Genomic DNA, 23,609 nt, shown 5'->3' with positions numbered 1-23,609 from the left:
CCACTCCTAATTTTACAGTAAAAAAATAATAATAGCCCCTATCACTAATTTTATTATCTCCGAGGACCCCATCCCCCGGGGCTTATAAAAAACGTTGGGGACTGTGGGGGGAGCCCCAATGCCCCCACGGTCCCAGACGGCTCCCCGCGTCCTTCGGGAGCTCTCCTGAAGGATATAGGAGGGACCCTGGCAATGTTAGAGCAAATGACTGGATCACTTCTGACAAAATGCCAATTTTTATAAAGGATCTTACGGAGATTGGTGTGGTATGTATTGTAGCCTGTGATAAGTCTAGGGGTACCTTCTGATAAGATAGTTTTCCTCCTCTTACTATTGGATTGACTAAATAGTAAGTCTCTTCTCTTCAATCAATCAATCAATCAATCATGCCATTTGTATAGCGCACTACTCACCCGGGAGGGTCTCAAGGCGCTTGGGGGGAGGGGTATGCTACTGCTCAAACAGCCAGGTCTTGAGTTGTTTCCTGAGGCGAGATGGTCCTGGGTCAGCCGAAGGTGGATGGGGAGGGAGTTCCAAGTCTTGGCAGCCAGGTAAGAGAAGGATCTTCCTCCGGCGGTGGCTCTTCGGATGCGTGGTACGGCTGCGAGGGCGAGGCTGGTGGACCGTAGCTGGCAGGTGGGCGTGTAGAAGGTCAGGCGGTCGTTGAGGTACTTGGGGCCCAGGTCGTGGAGAGACTTGTGTGCGTGGGTGAGGAGCCGGAGCGTGATCCTCTTATCGACGGGGAGCCAGTGCAGGTTCCTCAGGTGGCTGGAGATGTGGCTGCGTCGGGGGACATCCAGGATGAGTCGGGCGGAGGCGTTCTGGATGCGCTGGAGTCTTTTCTGTAGCTTGGCTGTGGTTCCGGCGTAGAGGGCGTTTCCGTAGTCCAGTCGGCTGGTGACGAGTGCCTGGGTGACAGTCTTCCTGGTCTCGGTCGGGATCCAGCGGAAGATCTTGCGAAGCATACGCAGGGTGTTGAAGCACGATGAGGAGACGGCGTTGACTTGTCTGGTCATCGAGAGGGAGGGGTCCAGGATGAAGCCCAGGTTGCGTGCGTGGTCGGTTGGCTTGGGTGCGGTGCCCAGGGCTGGGGGCCACCAGGAGTCGTCCCAGGCGGAGGGCGAAGATCCCAGGATGAGGACTTCCGTCTTGTCCGAGTTCAGTTTCAGGCGGCTGTCCTTCATCCATTCTCTTGATACATGAAACTTTGTCCAGAGCTGTTCTTAGTGTTTCAGAGCTATACCCTCGAGATTCAAGCCTCGAGAATAGATTTTTGGTAGCTACTTTTAGACTCTCTACAGTGCTGCAGTTACGCTTCATCCACAGGCACTCAGCATACGGAATACTTTCCTTGAGTTTGGTAGGATGGAAGCTGCTCGCATGCAAGATGGAATTACCCAAAGTTGGCTTCCTGTGGCAGTGTGTGAGTGTTTGTATAGGTGTATGAGCGCCTATAATAGTGTTGTATTGATGAGTCACTGCATGTATTACTGACTGTATGGGTGAATGAGTGGATGTGTGTGTAGACCTAGGAAACAGTGAGTGTGTACGTAGTAACTTGTATTCGTGTCTCTATTGTTTCAAAAATGGTAGTCTGAATTTTAGAGTGGGTGTATCAAAGGTTTTATTAAGGTGTCAGGAGGTGCATCAGATTTTCACATGGATGATGTCACCAGTGATGTTATCAGTGATTTCACTGACCATGTCATGAATGATGTAATATGTTATCATCATCAGTAGTGCATTGCGGGGGGCGAGTTATAGTTAGCTCAACTAACTATAACAGCAGAATTTCTATGGTTTTGTACAAGTGAAATGTCCAACTAACTATAACGTCCCTGAAACCTGTGGATTTTCAGTGAATTTCAAAGGTTTTTTAATGCTAATTTCTAACTATAACGTCTTTGAAACCTATGTTTTTTTCAGTGAATTTCCAAGGTTTTTTAAATGCTAATTTCTAACTATAACATGTCTGAAACCTATTATTTTTTCTGTGAATTTCAAATTTTTTAAAATGCTAATTTCTAATTATAATGTTCATTAAACCTATGGTTTTTTCAGTGATTCTAAATTATCATTCCATTCTCAATCTTGTGAAAACAGTTGATATCGCCAGTTTTCCAGCAATAGATTCTGCAAAAATAATTGCCACAAATGAGTGACAACGCTAATAATAGACAAAATATACCCTCCCCGAGCACTCAATGCATAAATTAATTGATTAGTGTCCATATGTTTATTATTCTTCTGTATGAAAATATTCTCCAATTTGCACAGTTCTTTTGATCCGTATGTTCAAAATAAATAGTATTCATCCAACATAACACAAATCCAAAGCAGCCGCACGTTTTTCGTCGTGCTATATCAAGCAATATGACTTCTTCAGGGTTGATATATAGGTCATGAGATAATCTACTCTTCAATTATTCCGTGTTTGTCCAAACAATACACAGCTCCCTCTCCAATCCCAGGAGTTAGTCCGTTCCAGTAGTATGAACATTCCCCCTTAAACCTCCAGATATATTCCAGATCCCAGTTCGTGTCCATCACTCAAAAGGTCTATTTATTGCTATCAGTCTCGAATGTATTCTTGCAGTTTGTTGCAAAGTTCTCCCGTTTCTTCTGTATCCGGCGTTTAAGTAATCCTCCACTTTTACATATTAATCTCCCGATCTCACGAGTACGTGATAGAGTATTCCGCAACCTGCATCCAGCTTACAACGGGAAAACCGACATTAGAGTACTGCAAGGAGAGTGTATAATGAATTTATAGGTGCTTGGGGATTGGCGGAGTGGTTGTATAAGTACATATGTTGGCACAGCCTAAGCCAACCACAAGCTTGGCTCTAATTGGCTGCCCTCCATGTGTCAAAAACTGAAACTTGAAATTTGCATGGCCCTGTATTGCTACAGCTGCAACACTCCACTGAATGTGCAATAAACATTCATATCCACACAGATGTGTCATGTCCACCATCTTTCATGTGTGGAACTATGGATGAATGTAGGGTCAGTGATTTCCCTTACCTTCCATGTTGGCCATGTTTTGGGACTTGGCTCACAGAGTGACACATTGGCGCTTGCAACCCGGGTGACGGCAGCACTACAACAGGGACACCCGCATCAGGTGATTCCTCATACAGCCCAAGATGGAGCCACTCTCATAGCTCCTGAGTCATTCTTCACAGCCTCATGCAGGACTTGCATACGCCAGGCCAGCCCACTTCGCTTAATCTTACAGGGAAGGACAACAACGCTACATGGCCCAGATTTTCATTGCAGTGATCTGCTGGTCACAGCCTAGTTGTCAGTACGCCACAGCCACTCCCTCACGGCTGGTATACACCCACACCACACCCATCCAGCACAGGAGTCACAGGACACATGACCCTACCAATAAAAAAGACCAGGCCCACATGCTCTATGCCATTTCAGAGTCGCTTGCACTGGATGCACTGCGGCCGGCAAGGGGCACACCAGCACGGGACAGTGACATTCGGTCCACTGAGGTACAGGTATCGTAACTGCTGAGCGGGTGTGCAGCCTGCGGTGATGCCCCATCCTGGCGGTCAGGATAGCTCAGGTTTTGTGTGCACTGCGCCATCAGACAGCGCAGGCCTACCGCCACGTGGCGTCGCCTCGCTGGTCAAAGAGTTAGTGGCACCGCAAGGGCTTAGTGGGTGTGCAGCCTGTGATGAAAAGCCGGGTGCACTGTTATGTCCTCTGCCATTGCAAAATCAGGACCCAGTCCCAAATGTGAGACCTGGTAGCCTGCAGAGTGGGGCTGCCTGATATGCAGGGTGCCCTGTCCCCGGGCCCCGAGCTTAGGACTTGCAGCGGCACATTGTAGGCCCTCTTTTCTACACGCAGGTTGTGAAAGGTGAGCAGAGAGGCTTGTTTGCGGAGCGGCGGGCAGTCACCTCCAGGCAGTGGGAGTGGATGGGGTGCAGCAGTCTGGGTGCGAAGCGGCAGGCAGTCACCTCCGGCCAGTGGTAGTGGATGGGGTGCAGCAGCCTGGGTGCGCAGCAGTGCGCAAACACCTCTGGGCAGTGGAAGTGGATCAATCAATCAATCAATCAGGTCATTTGTAAAGCGCACTACTCACCCGTAGGGTCTCAAGGCGCTGGGAGGGGGGGGGGTGCCGCTACTGCTCGAACAGCCAGGTCTTGAGCTTCTTCCTGAAGGAGAGGTGGTCTTGGGTCAGGCGCAGATTGGTCGGAAGTGAGTTCCAGGTCTTGGCGGCCAGGTAGGAGAAGGATCTTCCTCCTGTTGTCGCTCTTCGGATGCGGGGGACGGCGGCGAGGGCGTGGTTGGTTGATCTGAGGAGGCGCTTGGGAGTGTAGAAGTTGATCCGGTTGTTGAGGTAGCTCGGGCCTTGGTCGTGTAGGGCTTTGTGCGCGTGGGTGAGGAGCCGGAAGGTGATTCTCTTGTTGACCGGGAGCCAGTGCAGATCTCTCAGGTGTCCGGAGATGTGGCTGCGTCGGGGGATGTCGAGGATGAGTCTCGCCGAGGCGTTCTGGATCCGCTGGAGTCTCTTCTGGAGTTTGGCAGTGGTACCGGCGTAGAGGGCGTTGCCGTAGTCCAGTCGGCTGGTGACGAGGGCTTGGGTGACCGTCTTCCTCGTCTCGGTGGGGATCCACCGGAAGATCTTACGTAGCATGCGCAGGATGTTGAAGCATGACGAGGAGACGGCGTTGACTTGTCTGGTCATGGAGAGGGAGGAGTCCAGGATGAAGCCCAGGTTGCGTGCGTGGTCCGTCGGTTTGGGTGCGGTGCCCAGGGCGGGGGGCCACCAGGAGTCGTCCCAGGCGGAGGGCGTGGAGCCCAGGATGAGGACCTCCGTCTTGTCTGAGTTCAGTTTCAGGCGGCTGGTCGTCATCCATTCGGCTACGTCTCTCATCCCTTCGTGCAGGTTGGCTCTGGCGGTGGCGGGGTCGTTGGTCAGGGAGAGGATCAGCTGGGTGTCGTCGGCGTAGGAGATGATGTTCAGGTTGTGTTGGCGTGCGATGGCCGCGAGGGGGCTCATGTAGACGTTGAAGAGGGTTGGGCTCAGCGAGGATCCTTGGGGTACGCCGCAGATGACTTTGGTGGCCTCTGACTTGTACGGTGGTAGGCGGACTCTTTGTGTTCTTCCGTCGAGGAAGGAGGTGATCCATTCCAGTGCCTTCTCCTGGATTCCGATGTTGCTGAGGCGCTGTACTAGGGTGCGGTGGCAGACAGTGTCGAAAGCCGCGGAGAGGTCCAGGAGGATGAGGGCCGCTGTTTCTCCGTTGTCCATCAGAGTTCGAAGGTCGTCGGTGGCGGCGATGAGGGCGGTCTCGGTGCTGTGGTTCGCTCGGAAGCCGGACTGTGAGGGGTCGAGGGATCCATTCGTCTCGAGGAAGGCGGCCAGCTGTTTGTTGACGGTCTTCTCGATGACTTTGGCCGGGAACGGGAGGAGCGAGATGGGACGGTAGTTCTTGAGGTCGGTGGGGTCTGCTGTGGGTTTCTTGAGGAGAGCGCTGAGTTCGGCGTGCTTCCAGCTCTCAGGGAAGGTGGCGGAGTCGAAGGAGGTGTTGATGATGTCCCGCAGGTGGGGTGCGAGGACAGCGTCGGCCTTGTTGAAGACGTGGTGAGGGCAGGGGTCAGTCGGAGATCCGGAATGGATGGAGTTCATGGTGCGGATGGTGTCTTCGGTGCTGATCGGGGTCCAGGTGCGGAGGGTGGTGGATGGTGGCGTCGTTGCGGTTGTGGCTTGCGTAGGTTGGTTGTTGAAGCTGTTGTGTATGTCCGTGATCTTGTTGTGGAAGTAGGACGCGAGGGAGTTGCAGAGGTCTTGCGACGGTGTGATGTCGTTGTTTCCGGCGTTGGGGTTGGAGAGCTCTTTCACGATGTTGAAGAGTTCCTTGCAGTTGTGTGCGTTGTTGTCCAGCCGGTCCTTGTATGCATTTTTCTTGGTGGCGCGGATCAGTTGGTGGTGTTTCCGGGTGGCGAGCTTGAGGGTGGTCATGTTGTCCGTCGTTGGTTCCCTTCTCCAGGCTTTCTCGAGGGCTCGACAGTTCTTCTTGGAGCACTTGAGTTCGTCGGTGAACCATGGTGTTTTTCTGCTGCAGGATCTGCTGGGCGGGGTCCTTAGAGGGGCGAGTTCGTCCGCGCAGTTGCTGATCCACTTCGTGAGGTTGTCGGCGGCCTGGCTGGGGTTCGCTGAGTTGGCGGGAGGGTGCTGGCTCAGGGAGGCGGTGAGCTGGTCGGCTGTGATCTTGTTCCAGCTTCTTCGAGCAACCTGTTGCTGGAGGTGGTGGATCGTCGTTCTTCTGAAGGTGAAGTGGACGCAGCTGTGGTCCGTCCAGTGGAGTCCTGTTGCGTGGCTGAAGGTGACGTCTTTGCTGGATGAGAAGATGGCGTCGAGTGTGTGTCCGGCGAGGTGGGTGGGGGTGGTCACCAGTTGCTTGAGTCCGAGGTTGTCGAGGTTGTCGAGCAGGGTGATGGTGTTGCGGTCGTTGTTGTTCTCCAGGTGGAAGTTGAGGTCCCCCAGGAGGATGTAGTCGGCGGAGGGGAGAGCGTGCGGGCTGACGAAGTCGGCGATGTCCTCGCTGAATCGTGTGCGCGGTCCCGGGGGTCGGTAGATCAGGGTGCCTCTGAGGGTGGTCTTCGGGTTGGTGTGGATCTGGAAGTGCAGGTGTTCAGCGGTGGTGAGGGTGTCGTCGGTGTTGGTCGTGATGCGGATGGTGTCTCTGTGGATGATGGCGATGCCTCCTCCGGTCTGGTTGTCGCGGTCCCTCCGGGTGATCTTGTAGCCCTCTGGGATGGCGATGGCGATGTCTGGGGCTGAGGAGGCGTTCATCCAGGTCTCGGTGATGAAGGCAACGTCGGGGGCGGTGGTGTCGATCAGGTTCCAGAGTTCTACGGCGTGTCTGTGGACGGAGCGGGTGTTGAGCAGGATGCACTTGAGGTGGGTGCTGCTGGAGTTCGGCTTGTCGGGTGCAGGGACGGTCCGGATGCAGGTGAACTTGCAGGCGAGGCAGCTGAAGGGTCCGTGGGTGTGCTTCGGGGCGGCTCGGTGACATCCTGGGATGTGGCCGGTGTTGAGTGCGGTGAGGTCGGCGGCGCTGTAGGTTCGTCGGGTCGGCTTCCGTCGGTGGGGGCCAGGGGTCCTGGCGCTGGTCGCGATCCGGTCGCGGACGGGCGCAGACGGGCTTACCTTTGGCGCGCCTTCGGCGCACAATCGGCGCGCCCGCTGCGCGTCAACGCTGCGCGTTCGCACGGTCGCCATATGAGGCGAAGTGCGCGGGTGGGCGGAGCAGCTGGGAGGCGGGAGCGGGGAGGGAACAGAAGGAGAAAAGGGGCGGGGTCGGCGGTAGTGGCGGGAAGCGGGGGGCGGCGAGGAGGGCGGGAGACAGAGCGGTCAGAGATGACGAAGGGGCAGGCACAGATGAAAAAACAAAGCGCACTTGCTAAACAGGCACAAAAGATTGGAGAACAGCGGGAAAACACTGAACACGGGGAAAAGACTCTGAAACAAGCACAAAGGATTGACAAAAATGCTAACACGGGGAAAGACTCTGAAACAAGCACAAGGGATTGACAAAAATGCTTAACACGGGGAAAGACAGTCAAGAAAACAGGCACAATTGATCGACAAAACAAAAACAAAACAAACTACAGCCGGGTCGGCCGGCAGCGAGGCAGCTAGGCACAGCGAGGGGGCACACGCAGCAGCTGGTGGCCGTGCGGCGCGGGGGTGTCCCACAATGGATGGGGTGCAGCAGCCTGGATGCACAAAGGTGGGACAACGATTTAGGCTTGCGCAGTTGTATGTACTCTGCCATAACAGATGCCATACTATTTTTCAGATGAGTAAGCTTGAGGGCTCCACTATGTCCTGGCACGTGGTTGGAGCCACACCGGTGGTGGAAAGGTGAGCTGTGAGTGTTTTGTCCACAGTATGGGCACTCACTGTCCCTCTCTATCTCTTCCTATCTCTCCCTCACACTCTTTCTCTCTCTCTTCCTCATACTCTTTCTCTATCTCTTCCTCTATCTCTCACTCTATCTCTTCCTCTCTCTCACACTGTTTCTCTCTTTCTGTCTCTCTTCCTCTCTCTGTTTCTCTCTCACTTCCTCTCTCACTCTTTCTCTCTGTCTTCCTCTCACTCTTTCTTTCTTTCTCTCTCTCACTCTTTTTCTCTCTCACTCTTTCTCTCTCTCTCTCTCTCCTTTGATGGACGCATGACGCACAATCTTATCTTGCATTTTGTCTAGCAGGCTGTGATTCACAGATTGACGGCCCCCCGACACGGACCTCCCGCTACGTGGCGATGACTTCAGTTCCACTGAGTTAGTGCCACCAGAGCTGAGCGTGTGTGCAGCTAGCAATGATACATTGCCATCTTGGCAATCAAGACCCACTCTGAATTGTGAGCTTTGCTTGACTGCGTGTACACAACGGCTGAGGAGGTTGCTTCGGCACGTGGTGGACCCTCTTAGACATATGCCGGTGGCAGAAGGTGAGCAGAGAGGCTTGATTCTGCAACAGCGGGCAGTCACCTTTGGGTGGTGGGAGTGGATAGTGTGCAGCAGCCTGGGTGCACAAGAGCGGGCAGACACTTCTGAGCACTGGGAGTGGATGGGGTGCAGCAGCCTAGGTGCGCAGGAGAGGGCAGACACCTCTAAGCAGTGGGAATGGATGGGGTGCAGCAGCCTGGGTGCACAGCAGCTGGCAGACACCTCTGGGCAATGGGAGTGGATGGGGTACAGCAGCCAGGGTGTGCAGAGGAAGGCAGACACCTCTGGGCAGCGGGAGTCGATGGGGTGCAGCAGCCTTAGTGCACAGGGGCGGACAGACACCTCTGGGCAGCGGGACTCGATGGGGTACAGCAGCCTGGGTGCGCAGGGGCGGAACAGAAAACTAGACGTGCACAGTTGTATGTACTCTGCCATTACTGATTCTATACTATGTTTCAGATGACTAAGCTTGATGCCTGTACTATGTCCCGGCACGTGGTTGGAGACACACCAGTGGCAGAAAGGGATGTACGTCAGTACAACGCGATCAAAATGATTGTGGTACTTTATGACGCAGCTATTACAACGCAACGCAAGTCGTTACAACGACTTGCGTTGGAGGGTGCTGGATTGTGGGTTAGTTTAATTTTCTATTCCAACTCCAGCCCACGTAACAGTAGGGAAGGTGTTGGAATAGGAAATCAAACTATTCCTTTAAAAAGAGCGCCCTCCAACGCAAGTCGTAGTAACGTCTTGCGTTGTAATGGCTGCGTAGTAAAGGACGCATGGTGTAAACACCGCATTGTAAAGGATGTTTCCCGCAGAAAGGTGAGCTGTGTGGATTGTCTTCACAGTGTCAATACTCCCTCTCCCCCTCTTCCTTTCTGTCACTCACACTCTTTCTCTCTCTCTCACTCTCTATCTCTTGCTTTCTCTCTCACACTCTTTCTCTCTTTCTCTGTCTCATCCTCTCTCATTCTTTGTGTTTCTCTCTCTCTTCCTCTGTATCACTCTCTCTCTCACACTGTTTCTCTCTTTCTCTCTCTCTTCCTTGTATCTCACTCTTTCTCTTGTTCACTCTCTCTTCTCTCTCTCACTCTTTCTCTCTTTCTCTGTCTTCCTCTCTCTCTCTCACTCTTTCTTTCTTTCTCTCTTCCTCTCTCTCACTCTTTCTCTCTCTCCTTTGATGGACGCATGATCTTATCTTTCTTTTTGTGTTTCAGGCCTGTGATACACAAATTGTCGAGGGATGACACGCCATGCCTGTAACTACTTTTATTTTGTTGTTTTGTTTAAATAAAATGTTTTATATGTAAAACCATAGATGACTGAGATTTGTATTTGTCCAACCTCACATGCATCTTTTTTTATTATAATTGTGCTACATCAGTCAATTTGTTATGTTCCAGATTTCCTAAGGTTGCTGTCACATTTGTTTGTGGGGGGGATGAGGGAGGATGGCGGACAAGGGGCTGGTGGCGGGGGTGGCGGACGCTGGGGTCCACGAGAAAGAGTGTGATCTAGCAAGTCCTTAAAATGAAACATATGAATGAGGCCATAGATTACATTATTAGCTACGGGAACATCGCTTGCCTGCACCTGTGCACCCAGGGAGCTGCACCCCAGCACCTTCCCCCACACTGTTCTCAATTGTAGGTCCTGCGCACCGAGACTTCACTGCTCACCTGCCACCATCGGTGTGTCCAACGAAATTTTGGTACAAGCTCCTAGTCCGGGGTACCTTTGTAGGGTGGGAGATCAGGTCTCCGGTCGGGGACAGTGTCTTGATACCACGATGTAAGGCGTCAGAATGCCAAGGGCATCATGACAGGGTGAGCACCCGCTCCGCCCATTTTGGCTCAATCAATTCAGTGTCTGAAAAGGGAGAAATAATTTAATGGTGGAAACATCTAGAGGTAAATGAAGGTTTGTTTCAAGCTTAATAGAAAATACCAGTTGAGTGCATCCTTCCTTTTTGAAGTACGATCTACCAACTGTTAGTGGTAATTGTGGTTCAAAGAGGAGTTGGAGTGCACAAGAATTCACAAGGTTAAATAAATGTTATGCCTACATTTACATACAAAGGACCAGAGCGCATGCTAGAAGCATAACATGCGCGGTGGAAGCCTGTGTGCACGTACACTTACTAATGAGTTCACTACAGTGCCCTAAAAGCCAGCGCCACATGTCTGTAGGGCAGAGCTGCCCGCTGGCTCTGGCCTACAGTAAGGTTCAGCAGGTCCTTAAAATGAGACAGAGATGAGACTAAATCAGGTCAGAGATCACATCATTATGCCCAGCAACATCGCATGTTGAAAAAAAAAAAAAAACACACTCAAGCTGCAAACAACACCTCTCAGAGATTGGTCTCAGGGGGACGGTGCTCCAGTGGTTTCGATCATTCCTGGCAGGCCGTCGACAAACGGTCTGGGCCTCCGCCTGCTCCGCCGAGATGTCGCCATTGGGTGTCGGAGTTCCCCAGGACTCAGAATTGAGCCCAACTCTATTTAACATCTTCATGACCCCTCTGGCGGCTCTGGCGGAGTCTTTCGGGGCTCAGATCGTTTCCTACGCTGATGACACCCAGCTCCTCTTCACCTGTGAGAGGGGTGCAGATTTCGATGGAGGTAGGATCCAGGGTTGCCTTGAGGCTGTATTTCAGTGGTTTCAACATCACAGCCTCAAGTGCAACTCGGATAAATCTGAGGTCCTCTTTTTCGGGTGCAGTTCGGATCCGGACTGGAAAGTGTGGTGGCCTGAGAACATGTTTCCACCAGCAAGTTCGTCCCAGGTGGCGAAAAACCTTGGGATTAAGACTGACAACGGCCTCACACTGCGCTCACAGATAATTGGTCTCACGGGCATCTGTTTCGGCTTGCTCCGGATGTTGCGTAAGTTTCTCCCTTTGTTATCGCAGGAACACAGGAAGATCACCGTGCAGGCGATAATTGGCTCGAGAATTGACTATGCTAACGCTCTCTATCTCGGCCTGCCGGAATATCTGCTTCAACGGTTACAGGTGGTCCAGAACTCAGCAGCTCGGGCCATCTTTGGACTATCTCGCCGTGCTAGAGCCTCGGGTCTCCTGGAGGCACTGCACTGGCTTCCTGTCCGGAAGCGGATAATTTTTAAGATCTTGACTCTGGCGCACAAAGCCCTGCACGCCTCCGGTGCGAAATATCTCCAAAAAAGACTGACCTTCTACCATCCAGTCAGGTCGCTGAGGTCAGAATCCTTGTTTCTTGCTGCAGTGCCTCGTGTGAAGAGGGCACGCATCGGTGGCCGCTCTTTTAGACTACTGGCGCCCCAGTTGTGGAATAAGCTGCCAATGGCCCTGCGCAGTATTCCAAACTTGTTGGCCTTTAGGAAGGGGCTCAAAACTTGGCTTTTCACTTCTTAGTTTTTTTCTGAGCTCCGTTGGTTTCCTTTCTGTTTTTATCTGTTTTCCTCTTGTTGTGTTGTAGATAGCTTGCAAAACAAAGCGCCGGGACACTCTTTGAGTAGCCGTGCGCTATATAAAACCCCAGTATAACATAACATAACATAACATAACATAACATGTTCGCACCTGCACACCCAGGCTTTTGCACCTAACCCCTCCCAGAGTACGGCCAGAGATTAGATTATTAGCTATGGGAACATCGCTTGCCAGCACCTGTGCACCCAGTTTCTGCACCCCAGCCCTTTCCCCCGTACCGTGCTCAATTGTAGGTCCTGCGCACCGAGGCTTCACTGCTTACCTGCCACCATGGGTGTGTCCAACGACAGGCCAGTGAAAGCTCCGAGTCCGGGTTACTTTTGTAGTGTGGGAGGGCAAGTCTCCAGTCGGGGACGGTGTCTTGATACCACGATGGAAGGCATCAGAATGCCCAGGGTATCATTACGGGGTGCGCACCCGCTCTGCCCATTTTGGGACAGTTAATTCAGTGTCTGAAAAGGGAGAAATAATTTAATGGTGGGAACGTGTGAAGGTAAATGAAGGTTTATTTCAAGCTTAATAGAAAACAGCAGTTGAGTGCGTCCTTCCTTTTTGAAGTACGATGTACCAACTGTTAGTGGTAATCGTGGTTCAAAGAGGACTTGGAGTGCACGAGAATACACAACGTTAAATAATAATATGTTATACCAACGTTCACATACAAAGGAACAGAGCGCATGCTAGAAGCATAATGTCCGCGTGTAATGCAGTGGTGGAGGCCTGTGTGCATGTACACTTAGTAATGAGCTCACTACAGTGCCCTAAAAGCCAATGCTCATGTCTGTAGGACAGCGTAAGACAGAGATGAGACTGAATGAGGTCAGAAATCACATCGTACGCACGGCAACATCACTAGTTTGCACCTGCGCACTCAGGCTGATGCACCCCACCCCTCCCGCAGCACTGTGCTCAAAACATGTCTGTAGGGCAGCGCTGTCCACTCGCCCAGGCCTGAAGGACAGTCCAGCAGGTCTTTAAAATGAGACAGAGATGTGACTGAATGAGGTCAGTGATCACATCATTACGCAGGGCAACTTCGCTGGTTCGCACCTGTGCACTCAGGCTGATGCAGCTCACCCCTCCCGCAGCACCGCGCTCAATTTGAGCCGCAGTGCACCCAGGCCCCACTGCTCAACTGCTGTCATTGTTGTGAGTGCAAATACTACGGGAAGCAGTGTTCACAATTCAGTTGCAGTGTTGATTGCAGGATGGTGTACACCTCATGGATCCCTTTCAAAGACCGCGGGCTATAGGGTTCACAATTTAGAGCCAGTGTTGATTGCAAGGATGGTGTACACCTCAGGGATCCCTTTTTTTTATTGCGCATTGCGATATGCGAGGTGGATGCGGCCATATTACCTGAGGCAATCTGGAAGAACTGGGACATGTGATGTCGTCGTTATCCTATTTATACGTACCTAAAGTGGGCTGGGCTGCTTGTGTACGCCAGGCCAGCGTAGGGGTGTGAATAATTGTTCCGGGGATCTGGGCGTTGTTCACTTCCTGGCTGGCCAGAAGTGCACTTATGTGTGTTTCTTTTGCAGTTTTTTTAAAACTCTTTTTATTGTAATCCGCTTCAACAAGGCACAGTTCTTCCGGATGATACACATACGTATTAAAAACCAGCAGTATACATTCCCAGTACATTGTTACAGCAATACACAGTACAACAAAGTCATAGACATTACCCCACTCGTTAACTTGCTGGTGGTATCGTATCTTGACTGCTGAGCTCTGACCGCATTTATTTATTTAATTTGCATCGCGCATTTATTTATTTATTTCAATTGCATCGCTCTCGTGTAGCACGCATTCAGCTGTGCTTTGGCATTCATTGTGTTCGCTGATCTCTAACAGCATTTATTTATTTCATTTGCATCGCGCATTTATTTATCTCATTTACATCGCGCTCGTGCAACACGCAATCAGCTGCGCTTTGACATTCATTGTGTTTACGCATTCCCACAGAGCTGCCTCGTTACGTGACTCTAGGCATAGTACCTCACCAGGTTTTGCAGCTCTGCTCTACTGTACTCTGAAGCGCGACACTTGCTGAGGCTCTATTTTCTCCCTGGGATTTCGTCCGTGCCCCCGGTGCCGTGGTGCATCTGCTGCCCCTGCCCTACTCTCCCGTTGACCCTCCATCTTGTTTACCTGCTCCCTGGCCCGCCCCTCCTCCCTGCTACCGCCTCCCAGCTGCTGACCCTCCCACACACGAATAGAGGGCTCCCCTCCTCCTCTGACGCGCTGTGATCGCCTGGACCTGCTCCAGCACGGTCGCTCCCACCACGCTCCCTGATCCCAGCTCCCACTCGTGCCTTAACTTGCTGGTGGTATCGTATCTTGACTGCTGAGCTATGACCGCATTTATTTATTTAATTTGCATCGCGCATTTATTTATTTATTTCAATTGCATCGCGCTCGTGTAGCACGCATTCAGCTGTGCTTTGGCATTCATTGTGTTCGCTGATCTCTAACAGCATTTATTTATTTCATTTGCATCACGCATTTATTTATCTCATTTACATCGCGCTCGTGCAACACGCAATCAGCTGCGCTTTGACATTCATTGTGTTTACGCATTCCCACAGAGCTGCCTCGTTACGTGACTCTAGGCATAGTACCTCACCAGGTTTTGCAGCTCGCTCTACTGTACTCTGAAGCGCGACACTTGCTGAGGCTCTATTTTCTCCCTGGGACTTCGTCCGTGCCCCCGGTGCCGTGGTGCATCTGCTGCCCCTGCCCTACTCTCCCGTTGACCCTCCATCTTGTTTACCTGCTCCCTGGCCCGCCCCTCCTCCCTGCTACTGCCTCCCAGCTGCTGACCCTCCCACACACGAATAGAGGGCTCCCCTCCTCCTCTGACGCGCTGTGATCGCCTGGACCTGCTCCAGCACGGTCGCTCCCACCACGCTCCCTGATCCAAGCTCCCACTCGTGCCTTAACTTGCTGGTGGTATCGTATCTTGACTGCTGAGCTCTGACCGCATTTATTTATTTAATTTGCATCACGCATTTATTTATTTATTTCAATTGCATCGCGCTCGTGTAGCACGCATTCAGCTGTGCTTTGGCATTCATTGTGTTCGCTGATCTCTAACAGCATTTATTTATTTCATTTGCATCGCGCATTTATTTATCTCATTTACATCGCGCTCGTGCAACACGCAATCAGCTGCGCTTTGACATTCATTGTGTTTACGCATTCCCACAGAGCTGCCTCGTTACGTGACTCTAGGCATAGTACCTCACCAGGTTTTGCAGTTCGCTCTACTGTACTCTGAAGCGCGACACTTGCTGAGGCTCTATTTTCTCCCTGGGACTTCGTCCGTGCCCCCGGTGCCGTGGTGCATCTGCTGCCCCTGCCCTACTCTCCCGTTGACCCTCCATCTTGTTTACCTGCTCCCTGGCCCGCCCCTCCTCCCTGCTACCGCCTCCCAGCTGCTGACCCTCCCACACACGAATAGAGGGCTCCCCTCCTCCTCTGACGCGCTGTGATCGCCTGGACCTGCTCCAGCACGGTCGCTCCCACCACGCTCCCTGATCCCAGCTCCCACTCGTGCCTTAACTTGCTGGTGGTATCGTATCTTGACTGCTGAGCTCTGACCGCATTTATTTATTTAATTTGCATCGCGCATTTATTTATTTATTTCAATTGCATCGCGCTCGTGTAGCACGCATTCAGCTGTGCTTTGGCATTCATTGTGTTCGCTGATCTCTAACAGCATTTATTTATTTCATTTGCATCGCGCATTTATTTATCTCATTTACATCGCGCTCGTGCAACACGCAATCAGCTGCGCTTTGACATTCATTGTGTTTACGCATTCCCACAGAGCTGCCTCGTTACGTGACTCTAGGCATAGTACCTCACCAGGTTTTGCAGCTCGCTCTACTGTACTCTGAAGCGCGACACTTGCTGAGGCTCTATTTTCTCCCTGGGACTTCGTCCGTGCCCCCGGTGCCGTGGTGCATCTGCTGCCCCTGCCCTACTCTCCCGTTGACCCTCCATCTTGTTTACCTGCTCCCTGGCCCGCCCCTCCTCCCTGCTACCGCCTCCCAGCTGCTGACCCTCCCACACACGAATAGAGGGCTCCCCTCCTCCTCTGACGCGCTGTGATCGCCTGGACCTGCTCCAGCACGGTCGCTCCCACCACGCTCCCTGATCCCAGCTCCCACTCGTGCCTTAACTTGCTGGTGGTATCGTATCTTGACTGCTGAGCTCTGACCGCATTTATTTATTTAATTTGCATCGCGCATTTCTTTATTTATTTCAATTGCATCGCGCTCGTGTAGCACGCATTCAGCTGTGCTTTGGCATTCATTGTGTTCGCTGATCTCTAACCGCATTTATTTATTTCATTTGCATCGCGCATTTATTTATCTCATTTACATCGCGCTCGTGCAACACGCAATCAGCTGCGCTTTGACATTCATTGTGTTTACGCATTCCCACAGAGCTGCCTCGTTACGTGACTCTAGGCATAGTACCTCACCAGGTTTTGCAGCTCGCTCTACTGTACTCTGAAGCGCGACACTTGCTGAGGCTCTATTTTCTCCCTGGGACTTCGTCCGTGCCCCCGGTGCCGTGGTGCATCTGCTGCCCCTGCCCTACTCTCCCGTTGACCCTCCATTTTGTTTACCTGCTCCCTGGCCCGCCCCTCCTCCCTGCTACCGCCTCCCAGCTGCTGACCCTCCCACGCTCTGCCCCCTCCACTCACCATTTATGACCAATGACCTAACGCGCAGCGTCCACGCGCAGCGACCGCGCCCCAGTCACGCCGAAGGTGCGCCAAAGGTAAGCCCGTCTACGCCCGTCCGCGCCTGGACCGTGCCCAGCGCCAGAGCCCCTTGTCCTCGTAATGTCCACCCCTCCCGCATCACTTACGATGCCACCACCCTCCTAGCCCTCAACCCCGGCCGTTCCCCCAACTGCGTCCAAGCCGCCCCTGGACACACCCATGGCCCCTTTTCCTGCTACTCCTGCAAGTTCGACGGCACCAAGAACAACTCCTCACCCACGAACACACTACAGCTATCCGACCCCAACCACCTACAATGCATCCTGCTCAACACCCGCTCGGTCCACAGGCACGCCATTGACCTCTGGAATCTACTACACACCATCTCTCCGGACGTCGCCTTCCTGACAGAAACATGGATGAACGCCACATCAGCACCAGACATCACCATTGCCATCCCGGAAGGCTATAAGATCATTCGCAAGGACCGCACCGGCCACACAGGAGGAGGCATCGCTATAGTCCATAAGAAATCCATCCGCATCTCAACCAGCTCAGACGTCAACCTCGCCAACTCGGAACACCTTCACTTCCAGATCCACACCGACCCTAAGACCACACTCAGAGGCACCCTCCTTTACAGGCCACCAGGACCCCGCGCACAATTTAGTGAAGACATCACGGACTTCATCACTCCACACGCGCTCCCCTCCGAGGATTACATCCTTTTGGGAGACCTCAACTTTCACCTTGAAAAGAACAACGACCGCAACACCACCACCCTTTTGGACAACCTCGCCAACCTCGGACTTAAACAACTTGTCACTACTCCCACCCACATCGCAGGTCACACACTCGACCCTATCTTCACCTCCAGCAAACATGTCTCCTTCAGCCACACCACAGCTCTCCTTTGGACTGACCACAGCTGCGTTCACTTTACCTACAACAAGCCCACATCCAACAACCACCCCCAACCCACTCTGCAAAGAAACTGGAACAAAATCACCATCGACCAGATCTCCTCATCGCTTCTTCAAAACCCCCCAGCCCACTCCTCAAACCCAGACCAAGCAGCCACCAACCTCACCCAATGGTTATCCAACAGCGCCAACATCCTAGCACCACTGAAAAAACGACAAATCAAACTAGGCAGCAAGAAGGCCTCCTGGTTCAACGATGATCTTAAGAAATCCAAGAAACTCTGTCGCTCCCTTGAGAAGGCCTGGAAAAAAGACCCAACCACCAGCACCAAGAACGCCTTCAAAAACGCCACCCGCATACACCACCAACTGATCCGGAATGCCAAGAAAGCCGCTTTCAAGGACCGACTAGATAACAACGCCCACAACAACAAGGAATTATTCAACATCGTCAAGGAATTTACCAACCCCTCAGCCAACTCCAACGACATCACCCCCTCTCAAGCCCTCTGCGACTCCCTAGCCTCATTCTTCCACAACAAAATTGCAGACATACACAACAGCTTCGACAACCGACCCAAAGACCAACCCACCCAACCCCCTGCAGGACCCCCACCCCCCCTGAATATCCTCAATGACTGGAAGCTTATCTCCACTGAGGACACAATCCGTCTGATGAACTCCATCCACTCAGGATCCCCCACAGACCCATGCCCTCACCACATCTTCAACAAAGCAGACTCCATCATAGCACCACACCTTCGAGACGTCATCAACTGCTCCCTCAACTCCGCAACCTTCCCGGAAAGCTGGAAACATGCCGAACTCAGCGCCCTCCTGAAGAAACCCACAGCTGACCCCACCGAACTCAAAAACTACCGCCCTATCTCACTCCTTCCATTCCCGGCCAAAGTCATCGAGAAAGCGGTCAACAATCAGCTCGCCGCATTCCTCGAAACCAACAAATCCCTCGACTCCTCTCAATCCGGCTTCCGAGCCAAGCACAGCACTGAAACCGCCCTCATCGCAGCAACAGACGACATTCGAACTCTACTGGACAATGGAGACACAGTCGCCCTCATCCTCCTTGACCTCTCCGCAGCCTTCGACACGGTCTGTCATAGCACCCTTTTACAACGCCTTAGAAACGTCGGAATCCAAGGAAAAGCACTGGAATGGATCACCTCGTTCCTCACTGGAAGAACCCAGAGAGTCCGCCTTCCACCATTCAAGTCAGAGGCCACTGAAGTCATCTGCGGCGTACCACAAGGATCTTCACTCAGCCCCACCCTCTTCAACGTATACATGAGCCCCCTCGCGGTCATCGCACGCCAACACAACCTCAACATCATCTCCTACGCCGACGACACTCAACTGATCCTATCACTCACCAGAGACCCCAACACTGCCAAAACCAACCTGCATGAAGGAATGAAAGAAGTAGCCGAATGGATGAAGCACAGCCGTCTGAAACTGAACTCAGACAAAACAGAAGTCCTCAGCCTAGGCACCTCCCCCTCCGCCTGGGATGACTCTTGGTGGCCTGAGGCCCTTGGAAAAGCACCCATCCCGACGGACCACGCACGGAACCTGGGCGTCATCCTGGATTCCTCACTCTCGATGAACAGACAAGTCAACGCCGTTTCTTCATCTTGCTTCAACATTCTTCGCATGCTCAAAAAAACATTTAGCTGGATCCCCACCGAAACTAGAAAAACAGTCACCCACGCTCTGGTCACGAGCCGACTGGACTACGGAAACACCCTCTATGCCGGTACCACCGCAAAACTCCAGAAAAAACTCCAACGCATCCAGAACGCTTCAGCCAGGCTCATATTAGACATCCCGCGTAAAGAACACATCTCTGGTCACCTGAAAAGCCTCCACTGGCTCCCCGTCAATAAGAGGATTACTTTCCGGCTCCTAACCCACGCACACAAAGCACTCTACGAAATTGGACCCGAATGCCTCAACACACGACTGTCCTTCTACACCCCCTCCCGCCAGCTACGATCCTCCAACCAGGCCCTTGCCACTGTACCTCGCATCAACAAAACCACCATGGGAGGTAGATCCTTCTCCTACCTGGCAGCTAAAACCTGGAACTCACTTCCCACTCACCTTCGCCTTACTCAGAACCACCTAGCATTCAGAAAGCAACTTAAAACGTGGATATTTGACAAGTAAGTCCCCACCCCTCTACAAGCGCCTTGAGACCCTCTGGGTATGTAGCGCGCTATATAAATTTATTGACTTGACTTGACTTGACTGGTCCTGCGGTGGTTCACAGATATTGCCCCTGAATGTATTCCATGCCCCCCAGATCTAGCTCCATTTCTTGGGTCAGCACAATTTTTTTTGCAGTTTTGATGTCGCAGAAAGCGCAATTTACATTAATTTAGCATGTATCGGGAGGGCGGCAACTATCACTAATGAGATGTTTTTCGAAAAAATTGAATGGCGAACATCACATGTCGTTGTCAAGGTTGTGGATTTGCGCAGACACGCATGTAAATGGTGTGTGGTATTATTGAAAGTGTTGCTATTGCGAAGCGTACACATGTGAATGTGCTCAGATGGAGGGATGACCAGCAGTGATGCTACATCATACATAGTGATAAGGCTCATTACCCTCAAGCAATGTATGTCAAACGTGAATCTGAAAGTCTCACATATAACACACTACTATATTGGTAAAGACTGACAACAGAGCGTACAGCAATACAAATCTACACGTTACTGTTTACTTTTTGTCACATGTGATCTAGGATGTGCACTCTGTCCGTGGCTGATGATACTTCTTAGAGCCACCAATACCCAAGCCGCAAGGCAGCACAATAATGTGCACACACACACACACACACACACACCAGGGGCATCGTGTAACACACATTTCTTTTTTGATGTAACATTTGAGATGCATGGCCATCACATGTGGAAGGCTAATGTACAGACCATGAATATTGATCAAGATGATCGTTGCATGTTGTGTGTAGTATAAGATATGTGTATATGTAGCAAAAAACTTTTCAAAAAAGCTCTTTAAGCAGAAGAGGTGTCTCTCATCAAACGCTGTAGAGAGAATGACGAAAATGGTTGGGGTCGTCCAACTGTTACAATTGGAAATCTTATGAAGCAATCCCCCCAAAAATTTTTAAGGTCACATGTCAATCGTGCACCGAGCTGCAAGGAGGCCACACCCGATGCGATTTTGAGAAAATATATTTATCCTAATATACGTTTATTACAGTTAGAAATATATAAATGTTTAAAATATTTAAGATTATCGCTTGCTCTCATATACTGTTTAACGTTATTTAGATATACTTTTGAGACAAAAAAAGAGGGAATAACGTACCCGGCGCGATACAATATGCCTATGACGTATCACAGGGTCTGGCGGCGTGCACATGTTGCATACGCAACGCGCATCGGACGCGACTCCATACGTACATGACGTAACGCGTGGCTTGGTACCGCATTCCCGTCAGATACCAAAGTTGCAGCTGAGGCAACTTCATGCGCATATGATGTTATGCGGGACGCAGTGGCACGAACCCGGCGGATACGAAATGCGCATCATTTATGAGTTTAGCAATATGGTGGATCTGATTCGAGTGGTGATGGAGCTTGGTACGCTACCTGTATGGGAGTGCAGCTTTCTCAAAAAAACAAAAAAGAGATACATATTTTTGGGGGACGATATAAAACATTACATAATTTTTTAAATAAAAAAAAGAAGTATAATAGAGTTCCAAAATATTTAAAAATATAATAGAAAATATATTTATAAGCATTAAAATATGAAATTAACATTTAAAAAACCTTTGAAATTCACTGAAAAAACATAGGTTTTACAGACATTATAGTTAGGAATTAGAATTTAAAAAACCTTAGAAATTCACAAAAAAAACTTAGGTTTCAGGGACGTTATAGTTAGGTGAACATTTGACTCATATAAAACCAGAGAAATTGGCCTGTTGTATGAAGCAAGACACATGCATGTAAAACAATACAATGAATTGTAAATTATAATACTGTTATAGAACAAATCTATATATACACAAATGATTTTACAAAAACAATAAATGAAACTTATTGTGTGGCTCTATAAAATAGATGAGAAGAAAGACTTAAATTCAGTAAATCTCTCAGAGCGTCATAAAGGAGTGTGTGTGCAAGTTATGGCACGGCGCATTACATCAATTGATAGACTGTCTTAAATCACAAGTTACCTGAACCAAGGAATTTCACTGCTAATGTAGTATTGGGGCTGAGGTTAGCCGATTGGTACTAAGGACCCACACAATTATGGTGTGTTGCTTGGTTAGCTAGCCACAGTTGGCTTTCTACAGCGTCGAGGAGAGAGACGGGAATACAGTCCAAGTGGGCATTGATTCACTTGTGTAATGACAAGGAGTGAGTACAGGTAGCCTGCTAAAAAGGAGAAACTAAGGAATTCACATAATAACATAATGCTAGGTGCCCAAGTGACTATAATTAAGTGAGAAAAATACACGTGTACCGAAAGTGCTTCATCAGCATTCATCCCAAACTGAATTTTGGAGTTCATTAGGGGGATATACCTAGATTCTGAAGCGCTAGCTGTCTGTTCCCTCCCCTTGGGTTATTTGGGACGGTGTTAGTCACAAAGTAGGAGAGGTCTTTTGCATTACCTCCATGGCACTGATTGATATATCTAGCCACAGGATAATTTGGATCGTCATTGGTGATTGCCCTAAGATGTTGGAGAATTCTTACATGTACAGGGTGTATAGTGCTACCCACGTATTTTCTGGTGCAGGTACACTGTAGGATGTAGACTGCAAAGTCACTTTTACAAGTGTAGCTTCCACGAATTTCAAAGGGTGTCTGTCTGAAAGGTGTTAAGACAATCTTGGTGTTGACCTGTGTCTGCAGACTTTGCATTTAAGATACTTTTGGAAGCCCCTATGTGACTTCAGCCAATCGTTGCCCTTTTTGATTCTAGGTGAGTTGGGCACAAATTAATTTCGCAATGATTTAGCTCTTTTGAAGGCTATAGGAGGGACTCGGGCAATGTTAGAGCCAATGACTGGATCACTTCTGCTAAAATGCCAATTTTTATAAAGGATCTTACGGAGATTGGTGTGGTATGTATTGTAGCCCGTGATAAGTCTAGGGCTTCCTTCTGATACAGTAGTTTTCCTCCTCATACTATTGGATTGACTAAATAGTAAGTCTCTTCTCTTCAGACGTGAAACTTCGTCCTGCGCTGTTCTTAGTATTTCAGAGCTGTACCCTCGAGACTCAAGCCTTGAGACTAGATCGTTGGTAGCTAGTTTTAGACTCTCTACAGTGCTTCAGTTACGCTTCATTCGAAGGCACTCAGCATACGGAATACTTTCTTTGAGTTTGGTGGGATGGAAGCTGCTCGCATGCAAGATGGAATTTGAGGTGCCGGGTTTTTAGGAACCCGGTGGTGCCAGGGGATAACACCCGAAGACCTCTGAGTTCTCCCTTGTTCCGGACTACAGAAACACGGAGTCTTCTAGTTACCGTCAAAGATCAAGGTTTATTGGTAGCTACCAAGTAACACGTGTCCCAGAAGTACACCACACGGAGAGTAGGTTCTTTGGAGACTGTTCGTTTTTACAGAACCAGCCGTCTCCTTATATACAAAAATAATAGCTGCAAGCAAGAATTCCTGAGTTTATGATATGGCTGTACACATATTTCTACAATAATACAAAGAGCAGAGTCATGTAAGCAAGCCCATATTTTAGATGTCCAGTTTGTTGATAGATTACCCAGTTAGGCCTGGAACTCCCATCAGATATCGATGAAACCTTAATAAAGAAAGGTACAACCCAGTCATAAAACTGGCCATAAACAAGGAATGTGGACAGGTGCATGTTTGCAGAAAGCATGGTCTGTATGTCGTGAATGGTTTGTGGAATGTTATGTGTTGATGCTATCGTATTCGGCCACTGGGCGAGGAGCTG

This window comes from Lissotriton helveticus, chromosome 5_1, assembly GCF_964261635.1.
Source record: "Lissotriton helveticus chromosome 5_1, aLisHel1.1, whole genome shotgun sequence".
Taxonomy (NCBI): Eukaryota; Metazoa; Chordata; class Amphibia; order Caudata; family Salamandridae; genus Lissotriton; species Lissotriton helveticus.
Note: the sequence above shows the minus strand (reverse complement) of the source record.